Raw genomic sequence first — 26,470 nt, 5'->3', positions numbered from 1 at the left:
GTCTGGGTGCTGGGACACGTGGGGGTTTCCAGGTTGGCCCAGTGGGCAGAAAGGAGAAAGAGGAAGCATGGGTTTAACAGAACTCGGTTTCCTTGGCATGGAGTCACTGGCTTACGCTGGAGCGGGGTGCTTGGTTTGCTAACACGTGAATTACAAGGGAACGCTCAGCCCCCAGACGTGCTCATCCTGCACGTGGGAGGGAACGACCTACCTTGCCTGGGGAAAAGATTTCTCTTAAGGGACATGAAAGTAAACATCATCAAAATCAGGGGAACTCCATGCCAAAGCCCCTGGTTGCATTGACGAAGAAGGCGTCCACCTGTCAAATCTAGGCATGGACTTATTTCTTCTGGACATTCAGGAGGCACTAAGCTCTTCAGGCTGCATATAGGAGGTAGATATGGTGGGGGGCCCTGCCTGTGACGGTCGCCACATGCAGGTCTGTGGAGGAGTTACATGATGATCCAGAGGCGAAAGATACTTAGGAGTGCCCTATGCAGAAGCACAAAGGGTGCGGAGGCCTATTATCCCTGGGCACTATGCAGGCCGCCCGACACGGAGCCGCAGGTGACCCTCATAAGAGGGCGGGCACCGTAGTGCCACAGGAGGGCCAACGCACCAGCCCTCAGGGGCCCAGCGGCCGGAGGCCGCTGCCATGGACGCGACGTCATCGCGTTTTATTGGGGGGTGTGGGGGGACAAGGTATTTATGTCTCCTCCACGCCTCCGGGCAGTCTCTTTTGTTCGCGCTGCCCTCGATGTTGCCCTCCCTGCCGCTTGCCCTACATCTCGGGTGGCGGGGGGGGGGTTGCTATGATTTAATGAATTGTTATTTGTGTTGCAGGAGGAGTTACATGATGATCCAGAGGCGAAAGATACTTAGGAGTACCCTATGCAGAAGCACAAAGGGTGCGGAGGCCTATTATCCCTGGGAGATCCGTGCGGTGGACCCTGGGGGTGCGACGGTGCCCCGTTATCCTACGGGCGGTTGGTTACCTGGACAACCGGGGGTTGCTTGAACGCTCCGCCCCTCGTAGGGGGGGGGGCGTGAGCTAGAGGGTGGACCAATGGTTCACCGGACAGGTGAGGGGCTACCCTCTCACCATCAACCGCTAAGCACCGTATGGCCAAGGCCGCGGGCTACTTGGCCTATCAGGTGGCAAGCTGCGAGGGGCGGCTTGCCTTGGATCATCTGTAAGTTAACCCACCATGTCTTAGCAATGATATGCTAATAAACCTGCGACTACTTTTCCCAACAACAAGTTGTCTTGTCCAATTATTTTGATGGGGTTCTTGTAGTTTGGGGGGATGGTGTGCGCGCCGATATTGGCACTATGCTCTTAAAGAAATGGATGAATTACCCACCACGCACTGTGATAACTCATGGGGTTGATTCTTTTGCTGTACCTATGTGTATACGGTATGAGTTGCAGTCAGAGAGGCATGCAGGGTGAATGGTGTGTGAGTGTGATTGTGTCTGTGTGATTGGGGTCTGTGTGATTGGGGTCTGTGTGAATGATCTATGTGACTGGTGTCTGTGGGTGCAGGTCGAGTGGTGTTCCTGTGTGAGCTATGTCTGTGTGATTGGTGTCTGTTAGAATGATCTGTGTGAGTGCCATTTGTGTGAGTAGTGTGTCTGTGTGGGTGCAGGTCGAGTGAAGTTTCTGTGTTAGGTGTGTCTGTGTGAGCTGTGTCTGTGTGAGTGGTGTCAGTGTCAGTGTGACTGGTGCCTGTGTAAATGATCTGTGTGATTAGTGTCTGTGGGCACAGGTCAAGTGGTGTTTCTGTGTGATTAGTGTCTGTGTGAATGCTTTCTGTGGGAATGATCTCTGATTCTCTGTGAGTGCCATTTGTTTGAGTAGTGTCTGTGTGGGTGCAGGTCGAGTGGTGTTTCTGCGTGAGCTGTGTCTGTATGAGCTGTGTCTGTGTGAATGATCCGTGTGAGTGCCATCTGTGTGAATAGTGTCTGTGTGTGTGCAGGTCGAGTGGTGTTTCTGTGTGTGCTGTGTCTGTGTGAATGATCATTGTGAGTGCCATTTGTGTGAGTGGTGTCTTTGTGGATGCAGTTTGACTGGTGATTGGGTGAGTGCAAGCTGAGTGGTGCCTAGTGAGTGGTGTGTCTTTTCTTTAGTCCAGGGTGAGCTGTATGTCTTTAATGGCATCCTGAAAAAATACTGAGTGCAGAATATGGAATACCACTATATCATCGAGGTAAGTACATAGAGGTAAGTATTAAACTACAGCCCTTTACTTCACATCAACGTACCATAACTATCACTGTATGTCAACAAAATAGTGATTCAAGTTTGGAATAAATATGTTTCCAGGAGGATAGCCTCATGGCACACAGCCTGTAGTTAAGAATGATAACTCTAGACCCTTCAGTGGGCAGACTGGCACTTCAAGGACCTTGGTATGTATATTACCCACACCAGGTAGGGTGCATGGGATGTGAGTATCGAACTCCTGGTCGCTCGCGTAAAGCCAGGCGTGGATACTTGGGAATGCCTGCCGCTGAAGATAACAGGCCAAGGGGCCTTATTCAAGATAATCTCTCTTCCCCCAATGCTATAAACTTTACCAAACTACCCCTACGCTCTGCCCCTACGCTCTGCCCCTACGTTCTTTACAACCCTGCAGGCGGCGATAGTGAAATTCCTTTGGAAAGGGGGCCAACCACGGATCGCTTTCTGTAAATGCGTGCTGGGATCCTATGATGGAGAGTTGGGTATTCCAGATGTGCAGCTATACTACTGGTCTAACCAAATTCTCCGAATTAACGACTGGCCATTCCCAGACCACAGTGACCCTGCAATAGCAGTAGAATTCCAGAACCTTGAGCGATACAACATGATAAACCTTCTATATGGGCCAGCTAACCCTACTGACCCACCCCCGTGACCGCGAGATCCTTAGCCTGTTGGCATCGGGCACTTAGATGCATCAAATGTACTAAAAATCTGTATACCCCTACACCATAAATGTATCTTCCTTTAAGGTAACAGAAACCACGTTATTACTCTGTGTCTCATTCATCCATGATGATTGCTTGTTATTTCATTTAGTTTTACCTGCTTACCTTCACATTACTGTAATATTAATCTTTAGTAGAAAACAATACTTCATCACCCTATATATTTAAGGAGAAGGCATGCATATTACCCAAGCACATGAATGTGGAATCTTTTACTTCAGAGGCCACCACAAATCAATTGTAGAGTGTGAGACAATACAAACAATGCACAATAGTAACACATTTACATGAACTTCATGTAGAGAGATACATGACATATGTTCAATGCAACAGTACTACATACTAATACTTAATGGCTTGTTTTTTTTACATATGCAAGTGTCCAACATATCTAGTCACATGTAATAGTCTTTGTGAAATGGTGTCCAACCGTAACCACCGAATGATAGCAAGTTCAAACTGCCAGGAACCTCTTGTTTCCCTCAGCGTTCAGGTCCTAAAGAAGGGCCCTTGGTGGTCAGAGTTAAATTATTCGGTCTTTGGAGGTGTCAATACTCTCCAGGACCTTCCTGTGTCTTTACTGGTCTGTGGGAGTAGATCCCTCCCGGCCACATTTCAATATACACTGACACGTTTTGGCCTTCGCGGTGGGCCTGAGACCATTTTATCATAGGCGATCCTCACCGCATGTTGTGTACATTAGTGGGGCACATGCATGAACTTCCAGGTGTCTCCACCACAAGAATTTGTGGCTGCAGAAAAGGATCCTCTCTATGCAGAATAATTCCTGTGGAGCTATATGCTGGATTTCACCGAACTCACGTATTTGAATTACTGCATGACTGGTACGGGGAGAACCAGTGGGGTCTGCAGGGGATTCCTTGTATTGGGGGTTGTGTTTCCCTTGCTCCGCAGAGCGCCACTTCCAAGCTCTTGTCTCCCGTCCTTTGTCCCAGTTGGGAAACTCCTGCGGTCAACCGTGTTCGATGCTACTTGCGAAAATGATGGACCAAATGGCATGGCGTGCCAACTGGGGAAACACCTATATGGTGCAGGACATGGCTACACCAAACAGCAACTCTCAAAGGCTTTCAGGCCTCAGATGCTATTGACATCTCTAAACTAAAGTATATATATAGGAGGGCAACTCAATGCACACATTCCCGTGCCTTAAAGACACTTACGGCATGCACAGAACACAATTCAACCTCTACTTGCAAATACAATATGCCCTTGAACAACACCACAACAACCTACAGGTTGTCCTAGAACACAATCCTCTAGAGGCCAATGTCACAATGACCTCTTTGGAGACAAAGGGATTTAGAAAGTATACAGGACCAGTGGCGGCTGACCCGATGCAAAGTGATAGGGCAGCAAGGAGGGAAGGGGGACATAAATGCATTACAAAAAATATATAAAAAATAAAAACCTAAATTGCGACTTACCTGACACAGTGTCTTCCTCCTCTCCTGTAGCCCGACTAGCGCACACTGCGCAAATAGGCAGTGGGAGTCTGTGGCTTTTCCCCACCCTGCTGTGCAACGCAGTCGGTGGAGAAATGCTAAGTGCGCATGACGGTTAGGCCAGCCTAAAACAGCTGGCCAAACCGTCGTACGCACTTAGTAAGTAGTGCCAACTCCTCCACCTGAAGCTAAGGAGGATGGCTTGGCCCGCCCCGTGACCGGCTACCCAACAGAGGCAACGGTGAAAAAGAAAATGATAATAAAATAATGTTTTCACTGTTGCCTCTGCAGCAGGGGGGGAGCCGCCCCTGTATAGAATACCAGCAAATAACACCACTGGCCCCATAACAGCATGAGAGAGTGATGGGAGGGTAATGTGAGTACATTTGGGGAAGAGGACTGGGTGGAAGCAAGGATGGCCTCCCGAGTCCTGGAATTCTCCATGAAATTGCGGCTGATTGAACTTAAATACCTACACCGGGCAGATTATAGCCCAACACAACCGAGCAAAAAGAAACTTGGGCTGGCCCGGCATTGTCTCTGATGCAAGGTGGCACTGGGACCTTCTTCCATACAGTCTGTGCGTGTCCGGTAATACAAAGATACTGGTCCAAGGTATAACACAAACTGTTCACAATAACAGGCGGCAACAGGTCTACCAGGAGCTCTAACAATTTTCTTCTGAAACCACAATACTTCTCCAAGAAAAAAACATACAATCGTATCTTCTCAGGAATGGCCCCCAGGATATGGAACGCTCTACCCCCAGAAATGAGACTTAGTCCATCTACGGCCTTTTATAATTAAGAAATGAAATCGATTCTCATGTCCAAATTCACTTGAACTTGTCTTACACACTACTGCAGCTATGTGCTAATCTTTAATTGTTCCCAGTACTGTATTCATATAATCCACTGTATTTATATTTGTATGTTTTTATATGCCATTACCTATATTTGATCTGTAAAGCGCTCTGATACCCGCAAGGGTCTTGTTCGTGCTATACAAAACTGTCAAAATAAATAAAATAAATAAATAACGCCTGGTAACACCGGAGCCTAAAATGATGTTGGTTGGGCTAATGGACGAGTGTGTGTGGGGGTGAGATGCACTAGACCCCTGGTGGCTATCAGCCTCCTGCTGGCCAAGACTGACATAGCCCATCTCTAGAGGGCTGAGCAGGCAGCTCCTGTAAGGGCATGGACTAAAGGCATGGACTCCTTCTCCCGGGCGGAGGAATACATGTATAAATCTAGAGGCTGCCCTCAGAAGCACAGTAAGGTCTGGAGAGCAAGGGTACCTTCTCCACGAGCAATGATATGTGTCTGTCTAGTGACTGTCTCATGCTGCAAACACACATCAAAGGGGGGGCGGGAGAGGGGGGAGCCCCAAGAATAACATGATTTGTTTGAAAAATGTGAACATTAACCATGTTGCAATATCAATAAAAAGAGTTGGGAAAAAAAGAATAATACATCTTTAGGTACCGTATTATTGTCTCCTTGGCCATATACTGGTAGATGATATATTGGTGTTGGTTGGTATTAATGGGTGGTCATTTTGTCCTCCAAAATTGTGGTGCACAACTATGTGTACAGAGTAAAACTAAACCTGGCTGGAAGCTGCAGTGCTCTCTCCTGCCACTTGGGGGCTCTAGTTTTCGATGTCCCTTGATTAGAGGAAAACCTCCCAGGAAGATGTGTTTCTAAGGCCTCGCGCGGCCAGGCTGTGAGTGTACAGAGGCTGGTGGGAGTGACAGCTGCATTACGCCCCCAAACAGGACCCACGCCAGCGGCTCGTTAAGCAGCTGGATTGCACTCTGTGAATTTTCATTTTACACATTGGTGTGCAACCCAATACCTTTTGAAATTGATTGCCTCGTTTGCAAATTGTTCTAGTTGCCTGGGTTTGAAGTGAAAAGATGAATAGGGTGCATGTAAAAACAGCCGGGGTACTGTAATTACAGGGAGCAGCCCACCTACTCGTGCATGAGGGGGTTCCCTGGGTGGGGGGCTTCACTTTCAACTTGTTTCATAATAGGCTGCAGGCTCCAGCTATGATGGCCCAGCACTTGGAGCCACCTGACAATGCCACAGCCTATTAGGAACTAACTAATAGAGGCAGAGAGTGTCCCCCAGGGAGGTCTGTAGGGCGCGAGCCCCCTGAGCACCAGATGGAACTGCTTGGACGGACAGTAACAAAGATGGCTGCCACTGCAGCAAGTAGTGCAGCTCGCGGGCCTTTGTTAGGGGCTTTCGGTTCTGGTTACAGAGACCCACTCCTTTCCAGAGCGCAAGGAAGACACAAAGGAGCAGAAGCAAAAGAGAGGCCAAGAGAGTGAGTGGAAGAGAGAAAAAACATAAAACATAAAGGAAAGAGACAGAGGTAGGAATTGGTTTCCTCTCTGCACTCTAAGAACTCTGGGCCCGATTCACAGAACTAACTTAAGACAAAATCCTAAACTTACTACTTTTGGTATTCACAGAAGGCATTTAGTAGTGGTAAAGTTAGGACTTTGTCTTAAGTTTGACTTAAGACAAACTTAAGACAGACTTAAGTCCCACTTAAGACAGACTTAAGCCAGACTTAAGACAGACTTAAGTTAGGATTTAGTCTTAAGTTTGTCTTAAGTCAATCTTAAGTCTGTCTTAAGTCTGGTCTTAAGTCTGTCTTAAAACAAAATCCTAACTTTACTACTGCTAAATGCCTACTGTGAATACCAAAAGTAGTTTAGGATTTTATCTTATGTTAGTTCTGTGAATCGGCCCCATTGTCCTCGAGAGGTATTCAGTCCCACTGTGCACTCCTGCACTCAGAAAACAGTGGGGCTTATTTACAAGTGCATTGCCCCAACGCAACTTCACTTTTAATGATGTTCTGGTGACGCAATGCCCTGCTCCATAGTTACGAAGTGGCGTTAAGACACTTTTTGTGGCTTAATGCCACTTTGTAAGTATGGCACCCTTCCACGCATATATCTGTGTGAATGGGGCGTGCAATGGGTGTTGCTGTGGGCATTCCACCACAACACCCATTGCTTTTTGACACTGCCCCAGATTAACAACTGAAAGGGCGAGATTTTGATCGATACCTTATATCTATTGATCTAAACCTCGATCTGGTCGACTGAACCTTTGTTGCCTGTCTTAGAGGAAAACAGTACCCCCATTTCCAAGTTAGTTCACCCAATAAAAGACTCTGCTCCCAAAGATCACGGACAACTTCTAGTTTTCAAAAGTTTATTGTAAAGATATAATGAGCTGCAAATACAGGCATCTCAGAATGAGATTCACGAGATACACAGGTCCAATTACATACATGTGCTCTCGGAAAGCCCTCAGACGAGCAACAGAAATCACTAACACAAGTTCTAAGAATAATAAAGCTATCAGCATAGACGCATATCTCTCCTTCATTTAGGTTGGAGGAAAACACACACAGGTTAGGCGTCCCTACCCTGTTCTAGATGGTATCCCTACTTAACCAAATCCCAACCTAACAAAGGTGTCAGCAGTGAATGACCCCCAAGGGAAGTCACTCACTCTAAATCTCTTGGTGAAAACCTATAGTTCTCCAGTCATGACCCCTCACTGCCTACCCATCCGCTCTCTAAAGGGTCCTCAGGTCTCTGCTCTAACTCCACCCAGGGGTGCTGTCCCTAATACAAAACAGTCAACAACATTTGAGACGCCCCTTGCGGAACGCCTCTCACGTGGTGTAGCTTCAGGCTTTTTCCATGATGCTTTGTATTGGGCCTCAGACGTTAGAGTTGACCTTGCTTCTCAGACTCTTCTCCGGCCCGCTGATACCCCTTAAACATTCCAAAACCCTCCTCCATGTCTGGGCCGTCCACTGAACAGACCTCTATTCATTCATTTATAATTGGATCCCCCCTTTCCTGTTGCAGACAGATATCTGTAGCCAAGAACCCAACTCTCATATACTTCTAAAAAGAAAAAAGGCTTGCAACATTTCTCAGCCCAGACATGTACGTGTAAATAAATGCTAAAACATTTCAGGCCTACAATATTTCTCATAACGATTATAGCATTCAACTTCTTCATTTAATTAAAGCATGTTAATACTCTTATTCTATCATTAAGTAAACATTTCTATAAATCATGGCCTATTTAATGCAATGACCAAAAACCTTAATGCAATCTGTGTCGTGAAAAGAACCACCTTCCCTTTCCCTCCAGCTCTGGCCCTGAGGCCTACCACGTTCTGCGTTTAACCACCTGCCATCTTACATGTTAACAGCTACACGACATAGATTAAGAAATAATCACGTCTACTAAAATCATATAATGTCACACATTTCTGTATTAGTTCCATTTCTACTTAAATCTCTATATTAGCTATACCTTCAGAATATAATTGCAGATACTATTAGCACTCATGGCATTTCTTTTCATGATTTGTGCTTACTACAGGTAAGTGTGATGTACTCATACATTTAAATCAGTTTGCGCTCTCTCAGTTCCCCCCTTTGATGACCTCTCGGGGTCATCACTAACATTCAAACTGAAGTTATGGGTAGCATTCTCTGCGCTTCCAGAGCTCTCAGGCTCCTGTACTGATTATCTTGTATGGCAGCCAATCTCTGCAGCTGCTCTCTTTGGGCCCTTTCTGACCTTCTTGCTCTGTACCATTTGCATACCCTCACCAATCCCCACAATATTATCCCACAGATCAATATTATGATGATAGGCTTTAGAATATACCATACAAAGCTTTTGCCTAAGGTGGAAAACCACCCTCCAACTGTACTCATTCCGTGGCCCACCTTTTCCCAGACATTTTCTCTACTCAAGTCTTCGATCTCCTTGTGAACACTAGTTATGTTCTTAATAACTTTCTCAAGGGGCTTCGAATTGTCTGGAATGTAAGTGCAACATTCCTGGACCTTCAAAGCCTTACAGACTCCGCCCTCTTTTGCTAGTAGGACATCTAATGCAAGACGATTTTGAAGAACCATAGCCCTTATCGATTGCATCTCTCCTTCTACCAGCATTAAGGACTGAGCAGTGCTGGCAGACAACCTGTCGACAACTGTTGCCAGTCGTCTAATTTTAACATCATTAAGGATTATTCCCAACAGAGGGAACATAGCTCCAAAGACATCTCCAACCATTTCGGCATCACCTACATCTCTCCTTCCCCTCGATGATGTCTGACCCTCAATGATCACTAAGTCTTGTGCATGATATATTTTGGGGAAGACAATTGCCAAGTAACATGATCCATACCAGTTGTCAGGTAGTCTCACGTAAGCATTTCTTCCACATACAAAATACACATTTGGAATCACTTGCATTCCCTTCAGGAAATCCTTAGTATAGTACTCTAAATTAAAAGCATGCTCACAGTCAACTTCACCCACGTATACATTTTCATAATACGTTTTGGCTCGGTGAAGACATAACTTTCCTCTCTGCGCTTTATCTAAAGCTATTGGACCACTACTACCCTTTCTCTTATGTGACTTCTCTTCCTCGGTCCAATCTATTTTCCCTTGTCCTGATTTTTTCAAAATCTTTTGTCTCCTGTAACGATCATCCACCTGCCCTATGAACTTCTTCTCGACTTCTGACACCTTGCATGTCAGGTTATTTCTACGGGCATGTGAAGTATCTAAGGTAATCCAAGGAATGAAGAATTTGGCCAATCTGTCTTCACTCTTCCAGTAGTCCCATTTGTTCATCTGCTTATAATTTGGGACTTCTGGCAACACTGAATCATAATTGGAGAAATAGTATTCAAAACTATCTCTCTCATAAAATATACTAAGCAATAAGCTACATGTAATGCCATATGTCAGAGGGAGGTGATGGTATCTAATACCCTCGTCTACAGATGCCGGCAACTGCATGCAGACATAACAATCCTTAACCTCCATGGCATCCACGTATTCATACAAGAGTTTAGCATAAGCATTTGACCTAAAGTCTCCTTGGGACTCGTCTACATGTAACCTGCGGGCTTCTGCAGCTAATAACGCCTTCTCTTGAGTGTTTTCCCTTTTCTCACCAGCAACAGTAGGTGTAAGCGTTACTACAGAACTCACATCAGTTACCTTTACCTCTTCCTCATGTCCCTTTACATAAGAAATTGTTACCACTAAAGCTATTAATATTATCACTCCTACTATTAGTGTACCTATTATACATTTAGCTCTGCGGTTCGGGGTGCCGGCCTCCATTTCGTCAGACAATCTGGCTCTCTCTTATCTTAGCAAAAAGTTCTTTTCCTCTCGTTCCTTTACAGTCTCTTTTAATCCTTTTGTCTTTAGAATCCACACAACTGGAGGCTGACAACCTTTCTTCGCAAAAGTCCTTTAACAGTTCAAAAAGACAACCCTAGCCCTTCTCCATCAACTCAAGGGAAGTTCCCTAAAATTCTCTGCTTCCTGGGCGCTAGGTAATCTTCTTTTTTCTGCTTGCTTTATTTACAAAGTCCTTTAACAGTCTACTATCAGATTTGTGGTTGCAGCTTCAATAGCATAGTTCAGTATTTCCAAACGAAGATTGTGCTCTTCATGTGCTGTTATCGTTGTACCAAAGTCGGGGAATTGCAATTCTGTAAGAAACATGTGTTTTAACTTGCTGAGGCGGGGAGGTCTGGGGAGCATGAATGTTAGTGACCCTTCTTGTTCGACACCGGGTACCAACAGTCGTATTTCCACGGTGATAATGGGCTCAGAACTGGACACCACCACCGCTCGGATCCTCCCTGTCTCCGGTTTCACAGACATTTGACGCCAGATATGTCCACTCAGGTGTGGAGTATCTTCTGTTAGGCACACGCACTCTTCTTGACCTTCTTCGGTCTGGTGCTTCAGCGCCCTGAGCACCTTCTTCCGGATCTGAGTCTTCTGATATCGGAGGAAGGGTTGCTTCTGGAGTTGACCTCAGGCTAGAGCTCCTTCTTTGCGGCCAATTAGCTTCTCCACGTGCCCTTCTACTCCTTCTTCTTCTTCTCTGTTCTCGCTCTCTCTCAGACCTGTCAGGGTCTGACTCGTACTCCCAGCTACTTTCTCCTTCTGTAGCGTCTTCTGTTTCGCTGTTGTACTGACCGTCCTCAGCTTGGTCAGACTCGTTCCCTGCTTCCGCTGGCACCTCTACAGCTTGGCTAGCCCCCTCTATGGCTTCTCGGTCCTCTGCTGGACGTCTATCCGAGAGAGGAGCTGTTTCCAGAGGTGCTGGAACCCTTTTCGTATGTGACGCGTGGATCCAATTGGGCAGGCCTCCCACCTTTACAGCTGTGTTTGTGATCAGGATGACCTGGAAGGGCCCACGCCAACGAATATCCAAGCAGCTTCTTCTCACATGTTTCTTCACCAGGACCCAGTCCCCAGGATACAGGTCATGGCACGGGCCCTGGCACGCTGGAACCTCGGCAGCCTGCACCTGAAGGGACACAGAACGCATGGCGTCAGACAGCCCCTTACAATAGTCCAGGATCATATCATCTGTGATATTTAACAGTGCAGTAGCTGGAATAGATGGCAGCCTCATTGCTCTCCCCATTAACACCTCATGTGGTGACAACCCTGTTCTTCTGTCTGGGGTACTACGAAGGCTCATGAGGACCAATGGCAGGGCATCAGGCCAACTCAGGGTCGTTGAGGAACAAACTTTTGCTATCCTGCTCTTGATCGTGCCATTGATCTGCTCCACAATTCCTGAGGCTTCTGGTCGGTAACTGCAATGCAGCTTTTGGTCAATACTTAGTGCTACACAGATCATCTTCACAAGCTCGCTGTTAAAATGTGTTCCCCTATCTGATTCCAAAAAGGCCGGCACCCCGAAGCGAGGAATGAGTTCTCTAAGCAGTAACTTGGCCACTGTGAGGGTGTCGCACCTACGTGTAGGGTATGCCTCAACCCATCTGGAGAACACACAAACAACCACCAGGACATAGCGGAGGCGGTTGCACCTTGGCATTTCAATGAAATCTATCTGCATTCGATTGAATGGACCTCCAGACCTTCCTATGTGACTTAGTGCAACTGGTGTTCTTTTCCCTACATTCAGCTGCTGGCAGGTCACACAACGCTGGCACACTGCTTCTGCTGCTATTCTAAACTTAGGATTGTACCAAGTCTGTCTAAACACTCTCAGCATAGCATCTCTCCCTAAGTGTACGGGACCATGTATGAGCCTAGCCATTGGACTCACCATCTCATTGGGCAACACTGCTCTGCCGTCTGCTGAGACCCAAAAATGGGTCTCACCCATTACACATCCTGCCTTTTCCCATGTTTCTTTTTCAGAATCAGGAGCATTTTCTTGCATGGTTGACAGTTCATCCCAAGTATCAACAGTTTCCAGAATCATGGCTAATTCAGTTCTTACATTTATTCCACCCACATCCACCTCTGTGAAAGAGTACCCTTGTTCCGCGCAATACCGCGCAACTTCATCAGCATATCTATTGCCTTTCGAAACAAAGTCCTCATTTCTGGTATGTGCGGTGCACTTTACAACTGCGATACTTGCTGGGCATTGCAATGCCTCTAACAACAGGCGCACAAACTCTCCATTGCGAATGGGAGAGCCTGAAGAGGTCATGAACCCTCTTTGAGACCATAACTGCCCGTAATCATGAACTACCCCATACCCATACTGGCTGTCGGTGTATATGGTAACTCGAATTTGATTGCCTGCTAAGCAAGCACGTGTCAGGGCAATAATCTCGGCTACCTGAGCGGAGTGTACTCCTTCCAGGCACCCAGCTTCCACAACTCCTTCAATTGTACAAACAGCATAAGCTGCTCTCAACTGCCCAACTTCGTCTCTTACACATGAGCCATCGACAAAGAAAACTTCGTCTGGGTCGGTCAGTGGCTCATCTACGATGTCGGGTCTGGGTTTGGTGCATAGTTCAGTCACATCGAGACAGTCATGGTCTGTATACTCATCATCATCCTCAATATCATTTGGAAGTGGCATCAATGTAGCAGGGTTCAAAACAGAGCATCTCTTGAGGGTCACATTCTCTGCAGCAAGAATAACTTGCTCATAGCGCGTGAGCCTACTGTTGGTCAGATGCTGTGTTTTGGTCCTGGTCATTAACAATTCAACAGAATGTGGCACGCACACCTCTAACGGGTGCCCCATGACGATATTTTCACATCTTTCAATGCTGACACCCGTTGCAGCAACGGATTTGAGACATCCGGGCAACGCTGCGGCTACTGGGTCTAAAGTAGCCGAGAAATAAGCAACTGGTCTACGGGCATTCCCATGGATTTGGACCAACACAGACAACGCGCAACCTTCTCTCTCACAACAGTAAAGAAAAAATTGTTTATTGTAATCAGGCATTCCCAATGCCGGAGCACGACACAGGTCCTCTCTCAACTGTAGGAACGCCATCAAACAGTCTTTGTCCCATGGTACCGGATCACTCACCTCTTTGTGCGTCAGTTTTTGCAAGGGCTTTGCTTTCAGTGAAAAGTTCACGATCCACTGTCGGCAATAACCCACCATCCCTAGAAACATCCTGACCTCTCTCTGTGTCTTAGGCGCATTCATTTTCATGATCGCCTCTATCCTGTCTGGTGACACCTTTCGTTTGCCTTTCTCAATTCTGTGTCCTAGGTACTGCACTTCTGTCAGGCAGTACTGCAATTTTCCCGGGGACACCTTGTGCCCATTGGCAGCTAGGTGATTTAACAAAGCAATGGAGTCTTCCCTGCAAGCTTCTTCTGTTTCTGACGCCACAAGGAGGTCGTCTATGTACTGGACCAGAACTGACTTTTGGGGCAGCACTAGACTTTCAAGATTTTTCTTCAAAAGCTGATTAAAGATCGATGGGCTCTCTGTATACCCCTGAGGGATACGACACCATGTTAGGACGCGATTTTCCAGCTTAAATGCGAAAAGAAAATGGCTATCTTCGTCCAAAGGGATCGAAAAGAAAGCCTGACAAAGATCGATCACTGTGAACCACTCTGCTTGGAATGGAATCTGAAACAGTATCACTGATGGATTCGGTACCACTGGACAACACGAAACGACTATGTTATTAATCTTTCGAAGGTCCTGCACTATCCGAAATTTCCCATTTGGTTTCTGCAGACCCATAATCGGGGAGTTGCATGGACTACCCACGATTTCTTTCAGTATTCCCTGTTTAATCATGGACTCGATCACGGGTTTTATGCCTGCAATCGTTTCTGGAGTCAATTTATATTGGGGTGTTCTTGGGAACTCAGCATGTGGTTTCACTACAATTTTCACTGGGTCCACCCCTTTGACCAATCCAATCTCTTCCCCAGTGAAATCCCATACCTCTGGTGCCACTGTCTCTCTCAAGTCCCAGGGGAGCTCATCTACTGTCAAAGTAGGGTACAGCTCCACGCATATTCTTGAGTTTGCAACTTTGAAATCTGCGTCATCATCATTGGTCAATACCTCCACTCCCTGAGGTGTACAGTATATAGTACAATTCAATTTACACAACAGGTCTCTTCCTAGCAGACACACAGGACTTGAATCGCAAACCACAAACTGGTGCTCATCACTGTACTTCCCTATTTTCACCTGCACCGGTTCTGTCAATTGGCTGGTTATTCTCCTGTTTGCGACCCCTACCACCTGTATGGTCTCTCCAGACATGGGCAGGTCTGGAACTGCAGCTGATCTGATCGTGGATCTAGTGGCTCCTGTGTCCACCAGAAATGTCGTAGGGCACCCTGCTACTTCTGCTTCCACATAGGGTCCCCTCTGATCTACCTCCAAGGCTGCCCCGAGGGTGCAGTCTTCTCTTTCCACTCTCTGTCCGGTTAATGGGTCCACATAATAGCACTCTTCCCCTTCCACAAACAGGGGCATTTGTCTATAGGTCTTACCCATACTCCCTACTCGAGGAGGTTGCGGGAACTGGGCTCGGGGAGGAGCCCCCCCCCCTTTGAGCACCTTTCCTTGGTATGGCGTTACCCCTCTTGTAGGCGCGCTCTGGACCTCTTCCTCCTCTATCTCTTGCTCTCCTATCTCTACATTGTAAGGGCACTCGCGTTTCCAATGCCCCACCTCGTTGCACTGGTGGCACCTAGTCGTTTTCTTCAAGGCAGCTATGTCTATTCTGGGTCTAAAGGTGGAACTCTCCTCATTGCCCTTGTTCTGACTGTACTGCTTCTTTCCTCCTGTACCTGTCCCTTGCTGCTGTTGCTGTGGTCCCCCCTTCCCTGCTGCCTGCATCTGTACCACCATCAACTTTTCCTTTAGTTTCTTAGCCTTAGAGTCTATCTCATCACAGCAGTACCTGGCATATCTCAGTATTTCGTCTAGGGGTTTAGTTTGCCAACAAATCGAGTGTTGCTGAATCATTAAACTAATATCCGGTCTCAGTCCCAGGACGAACTTGGACACAAATTGCCCTATGTCTTTTGGATCCATTACATCCAAGCCGCTATACTGTTTAAACGCCTTCAGCAATCTCTCGTAATATTCGTGAACTGTCTCTTTGGGTTCCTGTCTCGTTCGGTCTATTCTGACCCAATCTATGTCTTGCATTGGCACCTTCTCTTTCAGCCAAGTCATCACTCTCTCGAATTTTGCCATCACAATCTCGGACGGCCCATTAGTCTTGGCATCTCTCTCTGGCTCCGTTGTGGGCCACTCAGCGCTAACCTTGCATGCTGTCCACAGATCGCCTGGTACTACAATGTCAAACAGCGTGTTCAGATCTATCCAAAGGACCTTTGAGATTTTTACAAATCTCTCCACTTGCTTGTACCACTCCACTGGGTTCTCTCGTAACTTGGGGAAAGAGGTGGTAAAAGCAGCTAAATCTCCCCTACTCCAAGGGACATGTACATAGTTCCCATTTGCAACTTCACGCAAAGGGTAAGCTTCTATTCCCTGCTGTCCTGGTGTCATACCAATCATGCTTCTCCTGCCGGTCCCTTTCTTGGACCACCTCTCTTCCCACTTATCTAGTGCCCTCCATGTCCTTATTCCAGTAATCAGTTCCCTTATGTGTGTTTTCAGCCCAATCGTTCTCCTCTCATCTAGGTCTCGATCTGAGTAATGTAGCCTGTGGTTACCCTGTAATGCTTTGGTTCTTGACAGATCCACCATATATTTGCCTGCTAGTTCGACTAACTTCTCATGGACTGCTCTCGCCTTTCGAGTGATGTCCTTTGCCATATACAGTATTTCATCCTGTTCATACATTTCCATTCTTTCTAAAGGCAGGGTACCATCTACCATGTCATCCAGGTCTGACCTTAAACTGGAGACATCGAGTCTCTTGGCTTTTATCTCAGCTCGCAATATGTCTTTCGAAGGGGGCTCACTGGTCTCCCTCCCATCCCAACTTCGAGCTCTACGTTTGGGCTCGGGAGAGTTAATGGGTGGCCTCCCTTGCTCCCATCTCTCCAGGTCCCATGCTCGGCCATCTGATCTTGGAAGGTGATGGAACACGGGCCTGTTACCCCTACTCTTGCTCTGCCCACTCTCATCTTCTTCTCTCCTCTCACCGCACATCTCTCTGTTATCTTCCCTCTGGTCGCTACACTCTCTTTGCCTCGTATCGCTCAGTATCCGATACGATCCTTCCTGGTTCCCCATATTCCCTGGGCTGCGCTCATTTCCATCATCACAGGGTCTATGGTGCGACCTCTCACAACTCCCATTCAGTTCTCTGGTGCCGGGCACACAGTGTGGACATTTAAAGCTGTTTCTGTACTCTTGTGCTCTCCTCTCCCCTTCACTGAGTATTGGGCGCGCCACCCCTTCACTCCCAGGGCCCCCGTTTTCCAGGTCTGTTCTATCTCCTCCCCGGGCCCAATGGGTGACTCCCCTACTCCCTCTACAGTCCCACTCCGGACTACTCTCCCCAGCCCCGCAGTGAGTCCGTGCTCTGCTGTCCTGACTTTCCCTTTCTGCTTCTGCAGCATTGATGCTCTTTTGAGCCTTCACTGCCTCATCCCACTGCTTCATGTACTCATTTAACTCTTGAAAGGATTTTCGTCCCGATCCCCTCAGATCCATTGGCCATCTAGGGCCCCCAGGATCTCCTCCTGGGTCCCCTGCTGTGTGCATCGGGGTACTCCACTCTCTGGGTATCGGCATCTGACTTGGGGAATTAGTGGTATCGTTCCTCTTTGCCTCCTCTGCTCTTTCTCTGTCTTTCCGTTTCCGTTCTTCCCCTCTTGCTCTCTCTTGGTCATATATCGATATTATAGGACCTATGGTAACAGGTACCTGTAGTGCATCTGGTAATGGGTAGGATGTGGCGCTTTCCGTTTCCGGCGCTCTTTGTACCACAAACCTACCGACTACCTGTTGCACATGACTAGGCTGGGACAGCTCTTTCTTTGGCTCAGGATCCCACTCTGAACTGGGAAGCGGTCTATGCTCTCCTGCATTGCCCCCCTTTTCTCCTTCACTCTTCTCGACCTCTCCCCCTGCTCTATTATACGGGGGTGGCCTGTCTGTCAATAATCTGTTTATCAAGCTATCCTCTGTTTCGCTCTCATCATCTTCTTCCAGGGGGGTTTTATTTACGGGCGCCTCTAACACTGGGTACAGTTTATTTATTTCCAAATTATGCACTCTCCATCTTTTAGCATCCGCATCCCACCTGGCATCCTGCACTGCCCTTACCGATCGTTTCACCCTTTCTTGTCGTCTGTTCATATTCTTTTCATGCGCTGCCCTAAGCCATGCATCAAGAGCTTCAAACTGGGTTGGTCTAGGCAAGGGTCTCATTGAGGTCATGACTGATTTTAATCGATGTAACACCTCTAATCTGAACGTCCCGTACTTCGGGAACGTCAGTTCCTCATTTCCTTCAGTAATCTTACTCCACTCTGATATCCAAAGGATCGTATGCAACCCAACATTTACTGCCATGTAACGAGCTGGCGTACCCTCCGGCGGGGCTTCTTCCCCTTCATACGATCCCCGCTTCTCTTTCTTAAACACCGCTTTCAGCCACTTAAAACACTTCATAATTATGCGCACAAAATCCAGCCTCGCTACTCTGTTTACTTCCTGATGACAATCCACCAATCCTGTCGCGGCTTTGCTAGCTTGGCCTATCACAGCGCGGTCTTTCTCCGGTCAGCCAATCACGTCGCGACCCTGTCTGACGTGTTTGCTAGCTGGCCTATCACAGCGCGGTCTTTCTCCGGTCGGCCAATCACTGCGCGACACTACCTGACGTCACTTTTCTCCGCTTCGCAGCAGCACCCCTCCTTTCTCAACTCGTCTCCCGGTTATGCATGCGTCCCATTCATACGCCGAAAAATGACTACTTCCGACCAAGCGGTCACTTCTCTCGACTGTACGTCCACAGTCTATCTGTAATTGTCAACACAACTGACGAGATGTCTATCGTCCCTCTGATAGGTTGCTTACACACACAGTAACTTCCGACCAGCGTCCGTTACTCACGCACTCACTCTTACGTTCCCCCTATCTCGGTCTCTCGGGTGATCAATGGTACCTCATGACCCCCTTCACACTAGTTGACAATTACTCTGGGTGTCCGATACACCCGAACCACTTAAGCTCTCCTTGAACTTAAGATTTCCACCGGTTGCGCGCGCTCACAACCTGTTCCACAGTCACTCTACAGACATTCAACTCCGCCAGACATTACAACATAGATACAATACAAAACACCGCAATCTAACACGCATAACCCTTTATACTCACTCTCGACCGATACTGCTGCTTTTTCTGTCTCACGTCATCCGGATCTTCTCCAGCGGGCTGTTCTTCCAATCATCGATCTCTAGGGGCCTTGGGGTAAGCTAACCTGGCCTAGGTCACCGTCCTCAAGAAGGCAACCATCCTCTATAGCTACCAACTGAAAGGGCGAGATTTTGATCGATACCTTATATCTATTGATCTAAACCTCGATCTGGTCGACTGAACCTTTGTTGCCTGTCTTAGAGGAAAACAGTACCCCCATTTCCAAGTTAGTTCACCCAATAAAAGACTCTGCTCCCAAAGATCACGGACAACTTCTAGTTTTCAAAAGTTTATTGTAAAGATATAATGAGCTGCAAATACAGGCATCTCAGAATGAGATTCACGAGATACACAGGTCCAATTACATACATGTGCTCTCGGAAAGCCCTCAGACGAGCAACAGAAATCACTAACACAAGTTCTAAGAATAATAAAGCTATCAGCATAGACGCATATCTCTCCTTCATTTAGGTTGGAGGAAAACACACACAGGTTAGGCGTCCCTACCCTGTTCTAGATGGTATCCCTACTTAACCAAATCCCAACCTAACAAAGGTGTCAGCAGTGAATGACCCCCAAGGGAAGTCACTCACTCTAAATCTCTTGGTGAAAACCTATAGTTCTCCAGTCATGACCCCTCACTGCCTACCCATCCGCTCTCTAAAGGGTCCTCAGGTCTCTGCTCTAACTCCACCCAGGGGTGCTGTCCCTAATACAAAACAGTCAACAACATTTGAGACGCCCCTTGCGGAACGCCTCTCACGTGGTGTAGCTTCAGGCTTTTTCCATGATGCTTTGTATTGGGCCTCAGACGTTAGAGTTGACCTTGCTTCTCAGACTCTTCTCCGGCCCGCTGATACCCCTTAAACATTCCAGAACCCTCCTCCATGTCTGGGCCGTCCACTGAACAGACCTCTATTCATTCATTTATAATTGGATCCCCCCTTTCCTGTTGCAGACAGATATCTGTAGCCAAGAACCCAACTCTCATATACTTCTAAAAAGAAAAAAGGCTTGCAACATTTCTCAGCCCAGACATGTACGTGTAAATAAATGCTAAAACATTTCAGGCCTACAATATTTCTCATAACGATTATAGCATTCAACTTCTTCATTTAATTAAAGCATGTTAATACTCTTATTCTATCATTAAGTAAACATTTCTATAAATCATGGCCTATTTAATGCAATGACCAAAAACCTTAATGCAATCTGTGTCGTGAAAAGAACCACCTTCCCTTTCCCTCCAGCTCTGGCCCTGAGGCCTACCACGTTCTGCGTTTAACCACCTGCCATCTTACATGTTAACAGCTACACGACATAGATTAAGAAATAATCACGTCTACTAAAATCATATAATGTCACACATTTCTGTATTAGTTCCATTTCTACTTAAATCTCTATATTAGCTATACCTTCAGAATATAATTGCAGATACTATTAGCACTCATGGCATTTCTCTTCATGATTTGTGCTTACTACAGGTAAGTGTGATGTACTCATACATTTAAATCAGTTTGCGCTCTCTCACAATGATGTGTAAATCTGAGGCAGCGCCAAACACTTACGTCATGCAAGAGCAGGCATTAGAATTGCGAAACGAGGATAAATACTTCTATTTCACCACATCTTTTACTTTTTCTATGAGTGCTGCATTCTGCAACACACATAGAAAAGTGTCCCTTCTTGCACACAAACAATCATTAAATAATAATGATTTGCTACTTCTATGTGTGCTGCATTCTGCAGCCGACATAGAAGTAACAAATCGCCATTATTGATTGTTTATATGCAGGAAGGGACACCTTTCTGCACATAAACAATAATTTCCTGCATAGCAAATACCCTTGCACTATGGTGCGCTAGCCAGCTAATTTTAGCGTCAGCACTAGGGAAAACACAGAGGTGTGCCATATTGTTGTAAATACGGCGCATCCCTACATTTTGGAAAAGTCAGAGAACAGCGCTGCCAAATGTGGTACCGGTACAAAAGGGGGTGGTGATGGACGGAGCATCAGAACCAATCAAACACTCACACCCAGTTAAAAGATCTGGGTTTGATCCATCACCATTCTTTAGCCCACTCTGCCACCCCAGTTCAGACATGGCTATATGCAAATCAGTCTGACCCTGTGCCTCATGGGAACAGTCCAGCCCGAACTGCCAAGCCATGCCTTCCCTGGACCGGAAACAAGCTTCCGAGGACCGGTTTCTGGCATTCCAGCCGTCTTCAGCCCGGCTTGCTTGAATCCAGTGGCAAAGTGAGCAAGAGACTCACGTCTGAGCATACCCTGCCACACTTATGGCGGCCAAAAGCGGTACAAAAGGGGGTGGTGATGGACGGAGCATCAGAATCAATCAAACACTCACACCCAGTTAAAAGATCTGAGTTTGATCCATCACCGTTCTTTAGCCCACTCTGCCACCCCAGTTCAGACATGGCTATAGGCAAATCAGTCTGACCCTGTGCCTCATGGGAACAGTCCAGCCCGAACTGCCAAGCCATGCCTTCCCTGGACCGGAAACAAGCTTCCGAGGACCGCTTTCTGGCATTCCAGCCGTCTTCAGCCCGGCTTGCTTGAATCCAGTGGCAAAGTGAGCAAGGGACTCACGTCTGAGCATACCCTGCCACACTTATGGCGGCCAAAAGCGGTACAAAAGGGTGTGGTGATGGACGGAGCATCAGAACCAATCAAACACTCACACCCAGTCAAAAGATCTGGGTTTGATCCATCACCGTTCTTTAGCCCACTCTGCCACCCCAGTTCAGACATGGCTATATGCAAATCAGTCTGACCCTGTGCCTCATGGGAACAGTCCAGCCCGAACTGCCAAGCCATGCCTTCCCTGGACCGGAAACAAGCTTCCGAGGACCGGTTTCTAGCATTGAAGCCGTCTTCAGCCCGGCTTGCTTGAATCCAGTGGCAAAGTGAGCAAGGGAATCACGTCTGAGCATACCCTGCCACACTTATGGCGGCCAAAAGCGGTACAAAAGGGGGTGGTGATGGACGGAGCATCTGAATCAATCAAACACTCACACCCAGTCAAAAGATCTGGGTTTAATCCATCACCGTTTTTTAGTCCGTGAAGAATCTTAAGATAAGTTCTGATTCATTGCTGCCACATGACATTACCAATCTGAAATCCGGCAGTCATTTTTTAACCTGGGAACTGAGTTCCTCTGTCCTCGAAATAAGTTTTCAAAAATAAGAAGGGGGCGTGGTAGGGATACCCTTCCCCCTAGGCCTTAGGGGGTAGGGCAGACGCAGTGGGAGCCTCCCCCCAACCCATGGGCAAAAACAAATAAAAAACAATTACCTTGAATTTGGGGAGGATCCACGGTCAAAGTTAAAAACAAAAGCGCACGCTCCAGCGATTTAAAAATAAATCCCAGGGTGGCTGAGGGCCGGGATGGGGGGTAAAATCAATTTGATAGGAAAGGGGACGTGCACCCTCCCCTTCCCCGGGCCTCTTTGAGGCCCTGGGGACCCCATCTCCTGGGGTCATTTTTTATTATAACTTATGCCCTCACTAACTGTAACTTGTGCTCTCCCCATGCATTACTAACTACCTCACATATTACCTCACTCATAACATGTTCTATGACATCATTGATAGTGTCACTGCAACATTATAATGGCTCTTTAACCTTTGGTTTTTCAGTAGATTCCTACTTTTTATGTACAGTAACATTCACATAAACATAAAGCATGTGTATACCTCCATTCCTGTATGCATAATAAAGTTATGTTTTCATGTTTTTTGTAAATATGCATATTTTTGAATAAATATAGGCATAGGTATATAAAGACATATATATGTATATGCTATCACATAAAAATACACATAACGGTGCCATGGCTATACTTAGCACAGACTCATATTCCTGTGCATATGCACCCACCACATGTACATACCCATTAGGATTTCTCTCTTAACGCCTGTGTGTGTGTGTGTGTGTGAGAGAGCATAAGATTTTGTGTTGGATGTATTTTCTTATTTTGTTCCTGATTAAACTTTCTGCTTGGCAGCAACCATTTCACACTGAGGAGAGCAGAAAGTGGGCCAGTAGGGATGGGAGTTAAAGTAGTAGCCAGTAGGAAATATTCATTGGGGTGGTGATGCGCAAAGGTAAGGCAAGGTAGCAATGGCTTCTCTACTGCTGACTCAAGATGGGTGCCAGGTCCTCCTTCTACGAGCAGTCACAGTAGGTCAGACCTGGAGAGGAAACACAAAGGGAGAAGGAGTAAAGCCTACCTGACACATATGTGGGGGAGAATGAGCGATCACAGTGCAAATTGAGATGGATAACTTGCAACTGTGTGGCAAAGGCTTGGAATACCCTCCCTTTTCATCTGAGGAGGGCTACTGAACCATTGGCTTTCAGGAAGGCCCTAAAAACATGGCTTTTTGATTTATAAACTGGTTTTCAAATCACGTATTGCTCAGAGGAATGTAGCTATCACCAGGACACCCTAGGGTAGCCGCTGCGCTTTACAAATTTCTGTAACATAACATAACAGCTACACCGTTCTCCAGCTGCAGAGTTGTGAAGTGAAGGGGCTCGAGCACAAAAACGTGTCAACGCATAAAATGAGTTCTCTCTACTGCTGATAGTCCCCCGGAAGATCGTCTCAGTGAAAGTCTCAGTAAACCATTATATTAAGTTTTCATTTCATTCTATATCTCTGAAGTGATAATTATTTGGGATTTCCTGTTGTCAATATCTGGTGTTGGTGCAGGAATTTCCCTGGATGATCTAAGTTGTATTTCATTTGCCCTGAAAACACAACTGTGAGTGTCCTGGTTTTTGATTTTGACCGTAGCCTCACACCAATCTAGCCAGTGTGCGTAGGCCTGTGCCTGTCCCTTAACCCCTTAGCTGCGGCGGCTATTCGGCCGCAGTGCTATGGGGGAGTGGGGCCGTGCGGCGCTCCCGTGCTCGTGACGGAACCGCTCCGTCATGAGCCTCGGGTGAGCTGTGCTTGTGACGGAACGGTTCCGTCACGGACCCGCCCGCCCAATAGAACCCTCAGCGTAGGCGCGGAATTCGCGCCGCACAGGTGCGGCGAGCAGGCCGTGACGGAACCGTTCCATCACCAGCACAGCGCACCCGAGGCTTGTGATGGAACAGTTCCGTCACAAGCACGCAAGGGGTTAACATAAGTAAGGTCCTGTACCTGTCCTGTGCCCTGGAGGGGCACACTAAGCGTGCCCTCATTTTGCTGGCAATAGACTACTGTCCCTGTCATAGGTCTATCATGTAAAGCATGGGTACTCGCTAACATTTTCCCATGGGCCGTGAAGTTGTGTCTGTGTTGTGACTGAGGGCCACTTTGATGCCAGCAGGATGGCGGTCTTTTGGGAGGGGCGGAGGTAAGGTCGGTATAGGGGAATAAAGTTATGTACATATAGTGGCTGAATTACACAATATGAAACCAGAAAACCTGGGATTAATCCTAAGTTCCTCACTTTTCCAAATTGTGTGATCCTAGGCAATTATGTTATTTCCCTTTCCTCCTTTTTAGGTCGAAGCACGACCTGCATTCAATGCGTAAGCATTGATTGCAGTGCTTCGACAACTAATGTCACCCGTATTTGGGAATGTGGACAGGAGAGGGTGCACGAGCGCAGATTTGCTCAGATTTTACCTCGTGAGCGCGCACGGCGCCGTGCCCCTCTCCTGCCTCATTCCCTTGCGCAAACACACTCACGCATGCGCACAGCCACACGCATACACAGGCACACACACACTGCATACACACACGCAGACCCACGCGCACACACACAGACACATTCGAACACACACACAGACACACGAGCGTACACCCCCCACCCTCCCAATCCCACTTACCGGGCTCTTTCGGCGTGCCCCGGGCTGCGGAGAGGCCATCAGTCGGCCGGCTTTACTTCTTCCTCGGCGGCGGCGGGCGGGCGGGACTTCCTGCCGGATTGCAGGCACCGCCCCCGTCTCGGTTAAAAGTGCCTGACTTCCGGTTTTCACGGAGCAGGGCTGCGGCGGTGATTTCTTTTTTCTATTTCACTGGGTACTCACAGCCTCTCATGGCAGGCCGGGCCGGCCGCAGGGGGTCAGGCCGCATGATCGGTTGCGGCCGCCTGCGCCCAGTAAACCAGGCAGGCTCATTTAATGATCCGACGTGCACTGCTCTCAGTGCTACTGCCCGCCGCCTGGCTGCCGCAGTTAATGTTTTGTGGCAACTTGGCTGTGGCGCCATGTGGGGATGCGACGTCACGTCCTGCTGATAGGGCGCGCCGGGAGTTATATTTTTAAATGAAATTATGGAGGTGGTGGCAGGCTGCACTCAATGGTTAGCGCCGGAATCATGGGGGCTCAGCTGCTTCCCTGCACCGCTGATTGCACCTGCTGTACTGCCGGGTCGCCCGCGCTGTGGGGCAGAATACATTTTATGGCTGAACTAGTGCCGGTGAATACTTATTTCTGAGCCGAGAGCTTGGCCGGGCCTAGCGAGAGTGCTGTAGATCGGCTGCCCTGCAGTGTGTGATCCCACGACAGACCCGACCCTATCGGCCTTCTTGTGAACTTGCATCAGGTTCATGTACACTTTTGGGGATTAAGAAGAGGGCCGCAGCAGCTCCCCCGACCTCGCTGCTGAGGCTCGAGACCCAGCGGGGAGCCAGGTTTTTGTCTGGTGCAGTTTAACTGTATGTAGTGCTGCTGACAGCGGCGCCGACTGACTGTCTTGCAGTCTTTTTGCTGGGCTGTTGCAGGGCAAGTCAGGTGGAGAGTAGGACTCACGGCTGCCCATGCCGGCGGTGAAGAATGGAATCCAGTCTGGTTGGGATTCCTGCCCCCGCGAATCGGCCCAGATCGGAAGTCTCATTCGGAGTCACTCAGGGAGGCCAGTCACTCAACAGAGTGGGTACACAAAGCTCCGCTGCTCTTCGGAAGTATGATGGGCCACCTCGGCCCGGTGGTATCACATAAGTCATCACACAGCGAGCGGGAGGGCCCGATCCCAGCCTATCCCGCTTGACAACAGCAGTCGTGCTCAGTTGCAACCTGTGCTTTCATCTGCATCGGGAATCGTAAGTAAGTGTATGACGGAGCTGATATTATTATTATTATTAAAGTGAACTGTGACAATTATTTGCTTGTGTTACAGAGTCATCATGACGCCAGTGCCCAGCTGACGCATGTTCTAGAGGGCGACACGGCAGACCTCGGGGTGGTCGGCCGTTCATCTATTGATTTTTATATATATCCTATACTATACTATAGCTCTCAGTGTCTTTTTCAAAAATTGTTCAGCCGGCTGGACGCTGCGGCCGGGCTGT

This window comes from Lissotriton helveticus, chromosome 8, assembly GCF_964261635.1.
Source record: "Lissotriton helveticus chromosome 8, aLisHel1.1, whole genome shotgun sequence".
NCBI classification, from domain to species: Eukaryota; Metazoa; Chordata; class Amphibia; order Caudata; family Salamandridae; genus Lissotriton; species Lissotriton helveticus.
Note: the sequence above shows the minus strand (reverse complement) of the source record.